The 12,810-nt window shown below is 43.5% G+C and overlaps 1 protein-coding gene across 1 annotated transcript in view; it reads left to right on the top strand.

Moving 5' to 3' along the window:
* Positions 1 to 12,810, top strand: part of LOC136378509 (zinc finger protein 791-like) — a 131,620-nt gene that overhangs the window by 12,193 nt on the left and 106,617 nt on the right.

Raw genomic sequence — 12,810 nt, 5'->3', positions numbered from 1 at the left:
GGACTGGGATGCAGAGGACCCAGGTTCAAAACTCCAAGGTTGCCAACTTGAGTGTGGACTCACCAGCTTGAGCACAAGGTCGCTGGCTTGAGCGTGTGGTCATAGACATGACCCCATGATTGCTGGTTTGAGCCCAAAGGTCACTGGCTTGAGCAAGGGGTCCCTCGTTCTGCTGTAGCCCCCCAGTCAAGGCACATATGAGAAAGCAATCAATGAACAACTAAGGAGCTGAAACGAATTGATGCTTCTCATCTCTCTCCGTCTGTCCCTATCTGTCCCTCTCTGCCACAAAAAGAACAAATATTTATTGATTTTACAGAGAGGAGGTGGAAAGAGAGATGTATGAACTTAGAGTTGCTTCATTTTAGTTGTTCATTGGTTGCCTGTTAAATGTGCATTGACCAAGCAAGCCCAGGGTTTTGAACTGGCGACCTCAGCATTCCAGGTTGATGCCCTATCCACTGTGCCACCACAGGCCAGACTTGGTGAATAGATTGTTATTTAAGAAGAGAGGCCTATAATAGGAAAAAAAAAGTTGTAAATATCACTCCTGTGGGTAGTGTTAGGAACTAGATTTTTTAAGATCTATACCCTTTGTGGTTCCATATTAGAAATTAGCAGTAGCCCCATGGTGTGAGGTTTGGAAGGCAGAAGTGAAGAAGACTAGTCTGGTTGTAGAGCCACCAGATGGGGAGAGAGGTACACAGGGGCTTTGAAGACAGCATCTTCCATCTTCCACCTCTTTTTTTTTTTAGATTTTATTTATTGATTTCTAGAGAGAGGAGAGAGAGAGAGGGAAGAAGCGGAAAGCATCAACTCATAGTAGTTGCTTCCTGTATGTGCCTTGATCGGGCAAGCCTAGGGTTTTGAACAGGCGACCCCAGCATTCCAGGCCAATGCTTAATCCACTGCACCACCACAGGTCAGGCTTCCACCTCATTTTTTTTTTATTCTTTGCCCTCCTAGTCAAGAGTATCTTTGAAGCCACCACCAAGTGTTTGATTTCCATTTTTTAAGTGTATGTTTTCATTGATGTTTTCACAAATTGCATGTCAGTGATCCATCCGAGTTTGGATTTTTCTGTCAGCCCTCTGTGTCTACTAGGAAACTGACTCAGACTTTCATGCTTGGGAGTATTCTCTGATTCCCCTCTTCTCTGGGTTATATCCATATTAAGTCTGAAGGAAGCACCTTGTATTGTCAACAGTGCTAGTGAAGGTGCTTTCCCGATTTACCATGACATCTGCAATGGTGCCATAGGGAAGAAGGACCCAGGAGTCTGGTCCTCTGCTGCGTGTGCACTGGCTGCCTTGACCCATTCCTTCCGTGTGAGAATAAGCAGCCTCATCCTGTTAGGGAGACTGTGCGTGTTTCCTGTTATTTGTAGCTGAATGGACTCCCTCAGCATGTTTTCACTTACCTTGCACTGTGCGTGATTAAAATTAGGTGCAAATCTTTTCAGACTAACACTTATGAAGCAGTTCCTTTATGGATATATTTTATTGACTGTTTTTAAGACATAAAACAGCCCTAACTGTGAGCATCGGCCGGAAGTGCAGAGGTTGCCAGTTCGATCCCCGCTCAGGGCACATGCAGGAACAGATTAATGTTCATCTCTCTCCCTTCTTCTCTGGCTTAAATTAGTAAATAAAAATTCAAAAAGTTAAGAAAAAACACGAAATGCTAACATATTTTATTTTTTATTTCCTGAGAATATATTAAAATGTCTCATTATTATTATGAATTTTCAGATACACTGCAATTTTTAAATTTAATTATATGTTGTTAGTCAATATTATCACCTGTATACGAGTTCAGGTAATTTTTTCTTTAAGCAATTTTTATATTTTAATCTTTCATAGATAACAGTTTTGTTATAGAACTGATTTCTCTTTTTTTTTTTTTTTTTTTTTTCATTTTTCTGAAGCTGGAAACAGGGAGAGACAGTCAGACAGACTCCCGCATGCGCCCGACCGGGATCCACCCGGCACGCCCACCATGGGGCGATGCTCTGCCCACCAGGGGGCAATGCTCTGCCCATCCTGGGCGTCGCCATATTGCGACCAGAGCCACTCTAGCGCCTGAGGCAGAGGCCACAGAGCCATCCCCAGCGCCCGGGCCATCTTTGCTCCAATGGAGCCTCGGCTGCGGGAGGGGAAGAGAGACAGAGAGGAAGGCGCGGCGGAGGGGTGGAGAAGCAAATGGGCGCTTCTCCTATGTGCCCTGGCCGGGAATCGAACCCGGGTCCTCCGCACGCTAGGCCAACGCTCTACCGCTGAGCCAACCGGCCAGGGCTCTCTTTTATTTTTAATGCCAAAAATATAAATCATGGTTTCTTAGTTCTCTTTTGCCAGTGACCTCTAGGATCACACCTACAGTCAAAAAGAGGCATAATGAATTCTAGTAAGATTAACCACAATCATCAAAGACTGAGGTATAGAATTAGAGTGTTCAAAAGGACTTTTAACAGGATTTTAACTTGAGTTTGATGATTTCTTTACTATTCAAGGAAGCAAGGCCTTTTTCTGTATTGAATGCTGTCAGGAGGTAAACTTTATTCTATCACTGGTATTTATAATCATTTTATAGAAGGCAAAAACAATGCAGTAGAGTGAAAGATAATTTGTAGGAAGCCCCAGTGAGTCATATTAGTAGGAAGAGGGGAATGATTTGAAACTGCTCTTTACCATTTTTAGAGATACGGATACAAAACACTCTTATGAATGTCTTGGTGCATCACGGTCACTGTGATGGTGGCGCATCTCTCTTTTCAGTAGAGCGAGATTGGCCTTACAGGGAGAGCAAGGCCACTCTCTCTGCAACAGGTCTTGCCTTTCCTAGTTATTAAGTATTAATGTATTTTCTATAGCGTATTAGACACCATCTACCATGTAGTGCCTCAGTTAAGAAATATAAATTTGCTTTTTTTTTCCTTTTTTTCAGCTAGAGAGTGAGAAAGGAAGGGACAGAGATGAGAATCCAACTTGTAGTTGTGGTACCTTAGTTGTTCATTGATTACTTCTCATATGTGCCCTGGCCTGGGAGCTACAGCCAAGCCAGTGACCTTTGGGCTCCAGCCAGCTACCATGGAATCATGTCTATGTACCCACGCTCAAACTGGTGAGCCTACGCTCAAGCTGACAACCTCGGGGTTTTGAACCTGGGTCCTCTGCATCCCAGGTCGACACTCTGTCCACTGCACTACCACCTGATCAGGATAAATTTACTTCTTGTATACTGTATAATATATTTAATGTCACGTTTCTGACTCAGCTGGGGCCTCTGAGTTTAGATTAATTGTGAAACTCAAACGTAGCAAGGGAGAAAGGCTTTTGACCAACTAGGCCTTTCTTGCTTAGAGACTTTTTTTTTTTGAGACTTTTTAAGAGACAGTTTCTTTGGTAACAAGGAGCAAAAGAGGAATTTTTAATTCCTTTTCTCTCGTGACTGAATTACACAATGAGATGGATAGCAATAAAAAATTCCATGTCCATGATGTTTTACAAAAATGCAAAGATGCCTAGCTATGTGACTTGCAATTATTATTGTCTTGACAGAATTGCCAGCTGTTGTGCCTTCCATTGTATCAGCAGTTGCTATATTTTCCTTCTGGTCTTCAAGTTTCATAGCAGGAAACAAGAGTACTTCTGTGATGGACATACGGTGACTCAGTTGATGCCCAGATCCAGGCTGCTGTGGGGAAGCTTGGATTCCAGGGCAGTGCATACGTTCTCAGCTATAAACATGGCCTCGGCCTGACCTGTGGTGGCACAGTGGATAAAGCGTCGACCTGGAAATGCTGAGGTCGCCGGTTCGAAACCCTGGGCTTGCCTGGTCAAGGCACATATGGGAGTTGATGCTTCCAGCTCCTCCCCCCTTCTCTCTCTCTGTCTCTCTTCTCTTCTCTCTCTCTCTCTCTCTCTCTCTCTCTCTCTCTCCCTCGCCACTCTAAAATGAATAAATAAATAAAAAAAGAAAAATAAATAAATAAATAAACATGGCCTTATCATCGCCAGCCTTGGCCTTGGCTTGTTTTATCAAAAAGCTGTCACTGCCGCTGCCTCATGGGGTCATTAAGCTCAGTGTATGCATCACGTATGTCCTTCTTCATGACAAAAAACTGAAAGCGCTCAGTTAGACCCTTTTTAGAGCAGTGCCATTTTGCCAAAGGGCTCATTATCTGCAGGTGATCATGGGTGAATGTGGGATTGATGCATGTCACTTTCAGAAACGCCCAAAAAGCCTATCCAGGAGCTTGGCTGTGGTCCCAGGTGGGGGACATTCAACAGCATTTGCCACACAGACATCATTAAGAATTTTGTGCGTTTCTTAATTTTGGAGAGGTTAGTTTCTGGCAGCTTCACGCACAGGGCTTTCTCCAGTTCTTCCATGCTGATTCCATGGAGGGAGAGACTACTTTTATTTATTTATTTATTTATTTATTTATTTATTTATTTATTTATTTATTTATCTATTTAGTGTGTGTGTGTGAGAGAGAGGGAGAGAGAGATACAAAGAGAGAGGGACATATAGGGACAGACAGGAAGAGAGATGAGAAGCATCAATTCTTCATTGTGGCACCTTAGTTGTTCATTGATTGCTTTCTCATATGTGCCTTGACAGGGGGCTACAGCAGACTGAGTGACCGTGGGTCCAAGCTGGTGAGCCTTGCTCAAACCAGATGAGCCCGCACTCAATCCGGCAACCTCAGGGCTTCGAAACTGGGTCCTCCACATCCCAGTCCGATGCTCTTCTCCACTGCGCCACTGCCTGGTCAGGTGAGACTACTCTTGATGCTAATGTATAAACATTTCTCATTGCTGTGCATTTTAGAGTCATAGCACCCAACCTAGCACAACTAATCAAGGCCCTGTAGGATTCACAGACAGGCATAAAACAAGTTCTTGCTGTCCTGGTGCTTATAGTTTTGGGAATAGAAAGATAGATAACAACTGGTAAAGCTTTGGTTTATAAGATGGAAATAAAAGCTGTGATGGTATGTAAAATTAATGTGAGAGAATACTGAGGCAGGGGTGTGCATATATTTTTTATGAAGCTAGGAGCCTCAGTGAGTGATGAGGTCATTATTGCTTACTTGAATTTCTGGCATCTAATACATTATTATTATTATTATTATTATTATTATTATTATTATTCAGTGAGAGGAGGGGAGGCAGAGAGACAGACTCTGGCATATGCCCTGACTGGGATCCATCCGGCAAGCACACTAGAGGGTGATGCTCTGCTCATTTGGGGCATTGCTTTGTTGCTTAGCAACCGAGCTCTTAGTGCTTGAGGCAGAGGCCATGGAGCCATCCTCACGGCCCAAGGCCAACTTGCTCCAGTCGAGCTATGGCTGCAGGATGGGAAGAGAGAGAGAGAGAAGCAAGAGGGGCGGGGGATGGAGAAGCAGATGGGTGCTTCTGTTGTGTGCCCTGACTAGGAATCTAACCTGAGACATCCACACTTTGGGCTGATGCTCTACCACTTAGCCAACCGGCCAGGGCCATTTAATATACATACATCTCAAACACTGTTTCAGCAACTGCTTGGGTGTAGAAGTAAATAGAGCCCAACAATATAGAAAGTCCCACATTCCTGTGGTTAACAGAAAAGATTCCCTGTAAATACAAAGATCTAGACATCATTCATCATCATTTTTTAAATTGTTAACCATTTTGTTTATAGACTATGTACTTATAGTAGACATTGTTATTTGGGACTTTAAACTTACTAATGATTTGGGACACGATTGTCTGTGATGTCTTTATGTGTGTCGTCATTTGAGATGATTTTCACCCTAAATTTTTATGAGACTGATGATGTATTACCTACTGTACTAACGAGGCACTTCACTCTAAATTTTTAAGTGTTATAGTATTTGGCATTTATAGTTTGCTGCTGTACACACTGAGTGACACAACGTGTACCCAGTACACATGAAAGCCTCCATTTAGGGAACCACCTACGTTCATCTGCACTGTTCTAGCCCATCCTGGTTTATTCCTTGAATAGGATAATGTCCCTGCCAGCCTACTGCGATTCCCGAATGGAAACACCACAGAGCGCTGTGGATTAGAGCAGTCATCCAACAAATAAAGTAAGGAGTAGAAAAAGGGAATTATTTTCAGTAATTTAGTATAAAATTAGAGATTTAGTATAAATGGGTGTGTGATAAATGTTCAATGTCTTTTCATCACAAGGGTGACTGGAAGTCTGGCTATTACCAACAGACCCTGTAGCCCATTTTGCTATTTACAGGTTTATTTTTACATGCTTATTCCTAGCGTATGTTGTGAAAGAGTGGGGGGAAAATATAGCCCTTTTTTTTTTTTTGATAATGGTAACATGTATTGACAGGGTTTCATTTTTTTAAAAGATTTTATTTATTGATTTTAGAAAGAAGGGAAGGAGATACAGAGTGAGAGACAGAAAGGGGAGGAGCAGGAAGCATCAACCTAGTTGCTTCTCATTTGTGCTATGACCTGGTAAACCCAGGATTTCAAACCTGCAGCTTCCCAGGTCAACGCTGTCTGTATCCACTGCACCACTTCCTGGTCAGGCAAGATGACTCTGGAATAACATGGTAGCTAGGGACACCAACTTCCTGTGCAGTTGAAAATTAACAGATAATTTAACCTTTTGCATATGCAGATTTCAACGGTAATTTGTGTTTGCTCTGTGCCAGTCAATGAAACTGGGTAGGTCAGTTGACAAAAATCACATGTAAGCGAACAGTTCAAACACATACTGTTAAGGGTCAAAGGTATTTAATTTGGTCATCCTCCTTCAAATCCTCTCTGGCCCATACAATACAAATGTTCTGCTTTCAGACAAGTTGGTTTCAGGCACTCATTGGAAGTCAGGGGTACTGACCTGGACACACATAATGCCATTCCACAAACATCATTACTGCCAGTCAAGATATTTCCAAAACACTCAAAATACATGTAGCAGAACACTAATGCTTCAGATATTTTCCTTGAAGGAAAGCACCCTGCAGCCGTGGTAGCTGATGACCAGTTAGCTGTTTTTTAGCAGCCAGGAGTGTTCTGTTCCCGAAGAGGGCTGCTTGCTGCAGATGGGGAGGCCAAGGTGCCACCATTAGTACAATAAGACAACAAAGTAAATTTAATACTAATATTAGTAAATAATTGATCAGAGTTTGGAAGCCATCCTGACACTCTTTCCTAGATCTCTCTAATCCTCTGAAATAACTGGAGGCAAATATTATTTTGAAGCTTTGTCATCTTAATTACATGTAACTTGTACTTAAAAAGATTTTTTAAAATTTATTGATTTTTAGAGAGAGAGAGAGAGAGAGAAACATCAATTTGTTCCATTTATTTATGCATTCATTGGTTGCTCCTTATGTGCCCTGATTGGGGATTGAACCCACAACCTCGGCCATGTAGGAACAACACTCTAACCAACTGAACTACATGGCCAGGGCTTATGGTTTTGACATGGTTTTTCAATTAATATTCAAATTCATTTAAATGAGATATGTCTATTAACAAACCTCAGGAGAGAGCTTAATAAAGACATTGACATCATTTCTGATATTTGACTCTTAATCTGCTTTAGATATCTGCTCATCTCGCCTGGCACGCGTGGGTGTGTGAATTCCGAAGGTTGACACGTGCCTCTCTTTTATGTCAGACGCTTGGTAGTATTGACATAGCTGTGATTACACCTGCCACTTTACGTTTTTCTACGATTCTTACATTTTCAGTTCTCTACTCCTAAGTTAGAGCTTTATTTTGCAGTAAGTGAATTTTATTTCATGGTGGGTTGTCAAAAATAAGTATATGATTAGAAAGTTGTCCAGAACTTTAGGGGAAAGTCCTGAATCTACTGCCAAAGCAACAGCTGTTAACACAGGAAAAGAAGACTTGCAGTATTCCAGCCCTCTATTCCAACACCCAAGCAATTTCTAAAACCGTGTTGAATGTGTATTACATTGTGATTAAAAAAAAAACCCCCCCGCTATTTTGGCCTGAACAGGCAGTGGTGCAGTGGATAGAACACATGACTGGGGTGTGGAGTACCCAGGTTCGAAACCCCGAGGTTGCCAGCTTGAGCGTGGGATCATAGACATGACCTTATGGTCACTGGCTTGAAGCCCAAGGTCACTGGCTTGAGCAAGGGGTTACTCACTCTGCTGTAGCCCCCTGGTCAAGGCACATATGAGAAAGCAATCAATGAACAACTAAGGAGCCACAATGAAGAATTGATGCTTCTCATCTCTCTCCTTTCCTGTCTGTTTCTATCTGTCTCTGTAACAAAACACACACACACACACACACACACACACACACACACACACACACACACACACAAAATGCTATTTTGGATTTCTGCCCCGGCATATTCCAGAGTGATAACCCTGCTCATACCCAGTCTCCACACTTAGATAAGGATCTGAGGTTAGTTAGGTTCCCACCCCGAGTTCCTGCTTTGCTTTTCCCCAGCAGAACCAATGAATATAACCACTTAGAGCAGTGGTTCCCAACCTTTTTTGGGCCACGGACTGGTTTAATGTCAGAAAATATATTCACGGACCGGCCTTTAGGGTGGGACGGATAAATGCACAAAATAAAATTATGCGACCGGCATAAAAACTATGGTATTTTAAAATATAATTGTCGAACTTACGAGACAAGTGTCAAGAGTGAGTCTTAGACAGATGTAACAGAGGGAATCTGGTCATTTTTAAAAATAAAACATCGTTCAGACTTAAATATAAATAAGACAGAAGTAATATAAGTTATTTATTCTTTCTCTGCAGACCAGTACCAAATGGCCCACGGACCGGTACCGGTCCACGGCCCAGGGGTTGGGGACCACTGACTTAGAGTAAGCCTGCAAAACGCTTGTGACCTCCTTCCTAACCACTTTCTAGTAACAGATACATGCTATCCCGCTCTTTATCTCCTGCTGACTTGTGACCTCGTGTGAAGGATTTTCCCCAGATGGTTGTACTCACCTGCCCCACCCACCCATTTCTGGACCTGTAAGTAAGAAATCTTGTGTCTGGAATACTACCAGGCATTTCTTGTAAACTGTGATATAAATTTAAGGGTGATGTCCAAAGCAGAGGCTCTGATTAAATGTGTAATGCAGTAAGCACAACCAATGATCTGACTATGTAATGCCTTTCAAGTTGACCAGTATATAAACGATGTATCCTCCATACATTTTTGTGCCATGTGCAATTAAAAATAAATTCTAATGGGGCTCAGGTCATGGAGTTATCATAACAAGACTGATGGAACCAAGGATTTGAAAAATGTGAGCATTTAAGAAGTAGGTGGAATAAAGTGATATTTGTGTGAATAGTAAAAGTTGCACAGGAACAACTGTTGAAACCTGGGGTGCTCGGCAGACTTAATGTTCCATATTGCATATGTTATCTTGTAAATCTGTGTAGGTTTGATTGATTAAGCAAGAAGTTTGAGACAGAGTCCAGGCAAGTCTCACCCAGTATGAGGGTTTAATCTTACAATTAGTACTTAGAATTAGGGGCTGACAAATTGATAATAATTAAAAGTTCCTTTAGAACAGAGAGGTTCCTGAACAAAGGCTTCTAATGACAAATCCAACATTCCTCCATATTTTTGTCAAAATTCCTTCATATGCAAGGGATTGGGATATGTGAACTAGGCAGTTAACCTTCCAGGAATAACTGAAAAGAAAAAAGGAAACAGCCCTGGCCAGTTGGCTCAGTGGTAGAGTGTCGGCCTGGCGTGCAGAAGTCCCGGGTTCAATTCCTGGCCAGGGCACACAGGAGAGGCGCCCATCTGCTTCTCCACCCCTCCCCCTCTCCTTCCTCTCTGTCTCTCTCTTCCCCTCCTGCAGTGAGGCTCCATTGGAGCAAAGATGGCCCGGGCGCTGGGGATGGCTCCTTGGCCTCTGCCCCAGGTGCTAGAGTGGCTCTGGTCGCAACAGAGCAACGCCCCAGAGGGGCAGAGCATCGCCCCCTGGTGGGCGTGCTGGGTGGATCCCAGTCGGGCGCATGCGGGAGTCTGTCTGACTGTCTCTCCCCGTTTCCAACTTCAGAAAAATACAAAAAAAAAAAAAAGAAAAAAAGAAAGAAAAAGGAAACACACTCTTGCCAGTTGGCTCAGTGGTAGAGTATCAGCCAGGCCTGTGGATGTCCCAGGTTAAATTCCCAGTCAGGGCACACAGGAGAATCGCCCATGAGCTTCTCCACCCTTCCCACTCTTGCTTCTCTCTTTCTCCCCTCCTCCTGCAGCCATGGCTCAATTGGAGTGAGTTGGCCCCAGGGGCTGAGGGTGGCTTCATGGACTATGCTCAGGCCCTAAGAAGAGCTCGGTTGCTGAGCAACAGAGCAATGCTGCAGATGGGTAGAGCATCTTCCCCTAGTGGGCTTGCGAGTTGGATCCCAATTGGGGCGCATGCGGGAGTCTGGCTCTGTCTCCCCTCCTCTCACTGAATTAAAAAAAAAAAAGAAAGAGAAAAGAAAAAGGAAATAACTATCGTACCAGGTGTTTGGTCTACCATATTCTTTTTTTTTTTTTTTTTTTTTGTATTTTTCTGAAGCTGGAAACGAGGACAGACAGTCAGACAGACTCCCGCATGCGCCCGACCAGGATCCACCCGGCACGCCCACCAGGGGCGACACTCTGCCCACCAGGGGGCGATGCTCTGCCCCTCCGGGGCGTCACTCTGCCGCGACCAGAGCCACTCTAGCGCCTGGGGCAGAGGCCAAGGAGCCATCCCCAGCACCCGGGCCATCTTTGCTCCAATGGAGCCTTGGCTGCGGGAGGGGAAGAGAGAGACAGAGAGGAAGGAGGGGGGGCGGGGGGCGGAGAAGCAAATGCGCGCTTCTCCTATGTGACCTGGCCAGGAATCGAACCTGGGTCCCCCACACACCAGGCCGACACTCTACCGCTGAGCCAACCGGCCAGGGCCTACCATATTCTTTTTATATTCCTTGTTTGAATGCTAGAAAGGGATTGATCAAAATATATGCAAAAAATATAAGTCCAGTACCTAGCATTGTAGTTGCAATGTAGCCTGCAAAGAAAAGATTCTTGGGATACACTGCAAAACTACCAATTAATAAGGTGAACATATTTTAGCAGGGCCATTAGCACAAGAAAGGCAAAAAGGGCTAGTAATATTCCAAATATTTCCTAAAAGGTAGGTATCTAAATTTCAACGCCAACACACAAGACAAAGAGTTGCAATCCAGGCTCTGAGGTCTATAAGAGTTTCCAGGTTAATTAACATATCCATCAACTTTGTCATTGAGTGAGTGTGTGTGTGTATGCAGTGAGGATGCTTAAGATCCACTCTCAACAATTTACAATTACACAATTCAGCATATGCATATGAAACCATCATGTAGTCTTTAAATAAATTTTTGTTAATTATGTCTCAATAATACTGGGGGTCGGTGGGGGTGGGAAGGGTTTCCCGGTGCATCTCAAAAGTGATTTAAACTAAATTTCTTTCCAGTGTAAAAGGTATACCTGAGAATGTTTTTTTTTTTTAATTTTTTATTTATGGTAGGCAGGACTCAGGGAAACCAGTAAACCTTGGCATGGTGAGTGTGCGGGCCATGTGCCAAGAGAAAGATGAGGGGCTGGTCGAACCTGTGGTGGCAAGCGGGCCTCCCGTGACTATTTATTTATTTATTTTACAGAGACAGAGTCAGAGAGAAGGATAGACAGGGAACAGAGAGAGATGAGAAGTGTCAATCATCAGTTTTTCGTTGCGACACCTTAGTTGTTCATTGATTGCTTTCTCATATGTCCCTTGACTGCAGGCCTTGAGCAGACCGAGTAACCCCTTGCTTGAGCCAGCGACCTTGGGTCCAAGCTGGTGAGCTTTTGCTCAAACCAGATGAGCCCACGCTCAAGCTGGTGACCTCGGGGTCTCGAACCTGGGTCCTCCGCATCCCAGTCCAATGCTCTATCCACTGCGCCACCGCCTGGTCAGGCTGGTTTTTATTTTTATTTTACACCTGAGCATTTAATGAACACATCTCATAGCCTGTGGTTAGACTGAGACGGGTCCTTGGTTCCAAGTTCCCACCAGAGTCAAGTGCTCTGGGATTCTAACAAAAAGAACCAAATGGGAGGGGATGGGGAAGGGATAGGTAGAAGGCTCACTGCTGTCAAGGATCAAAAATTAAAATGGAGGTGGACACTTGATTACAGGTGATGAGGTCACATTAAGTATCTATGTATCTAAACAAGGCTCACAGTTCCATGAGTAACCTCATAGCCTTCCACCAAGCCCTTGATCCTTAGAGGACTTATGACCCTCTTGTTCTGTCAACCAAGTGTGAATGAATAAGGAGGCTTTGGCTAGAAATAAATGATAAAGGTTTATTTAAGAGTCTTTTACTTTACAACCTGGAAATACAGCTAGGCAAAATCCCACAAGTGTTCCAAAGAAGAAATAAAAGTTAAGAGTTCTTAGAGTAAAGACACATTATGGAGAAATGTAAGTCCTGCATTCTTAGCCCTAGAATTGGTCCAGGATCTTTATCAGTCAGATTTGGGGAGGTCCGGAGGAGGGATGTCAGGTGGGCTGGAAGATGGGTGCCAGGAAGTCTGTGGCCTCCTGAATCCTTTAGAAAGTAATCCTCGAGTTCTCTGGTAGTAAATAAATGTCCAGGTGTTGATACAGGACTGGAAAGGTCAGAAGTTTAAGTACCCAGGCAAGATAAGAAGAAAGATGATTTCCTCATGTCTCAACCTTCATAATGTTAATATTGTAATTTAGCAGCTTGGTTAAAGTGACTCCAATATGTATTTTCCCAATCTTCACGCT

The sequence above is a fragment of the Saccopteryx leptura genome, chromosome 1, assembly GCF_036850995.1.
Source record: "Saccopteryx leptura isolate mSacLep1 chromosome 1, mSacLep1_pri_phased_curated, whole genome shotgun sequence".
In the NCBI taxonomy this organism is placed as follows: Eukaryota; Metazoa; Chordata; class Mammalia; order Chiroptera; family Emballonuridae; genus Saccopteryx; species Saccopteryx leptura.
The sequence above is the reverse complement of the archived record's forward strand: the minus strand, read 5'-3'. Positions and strand labels throughout refer to the sequence as shown.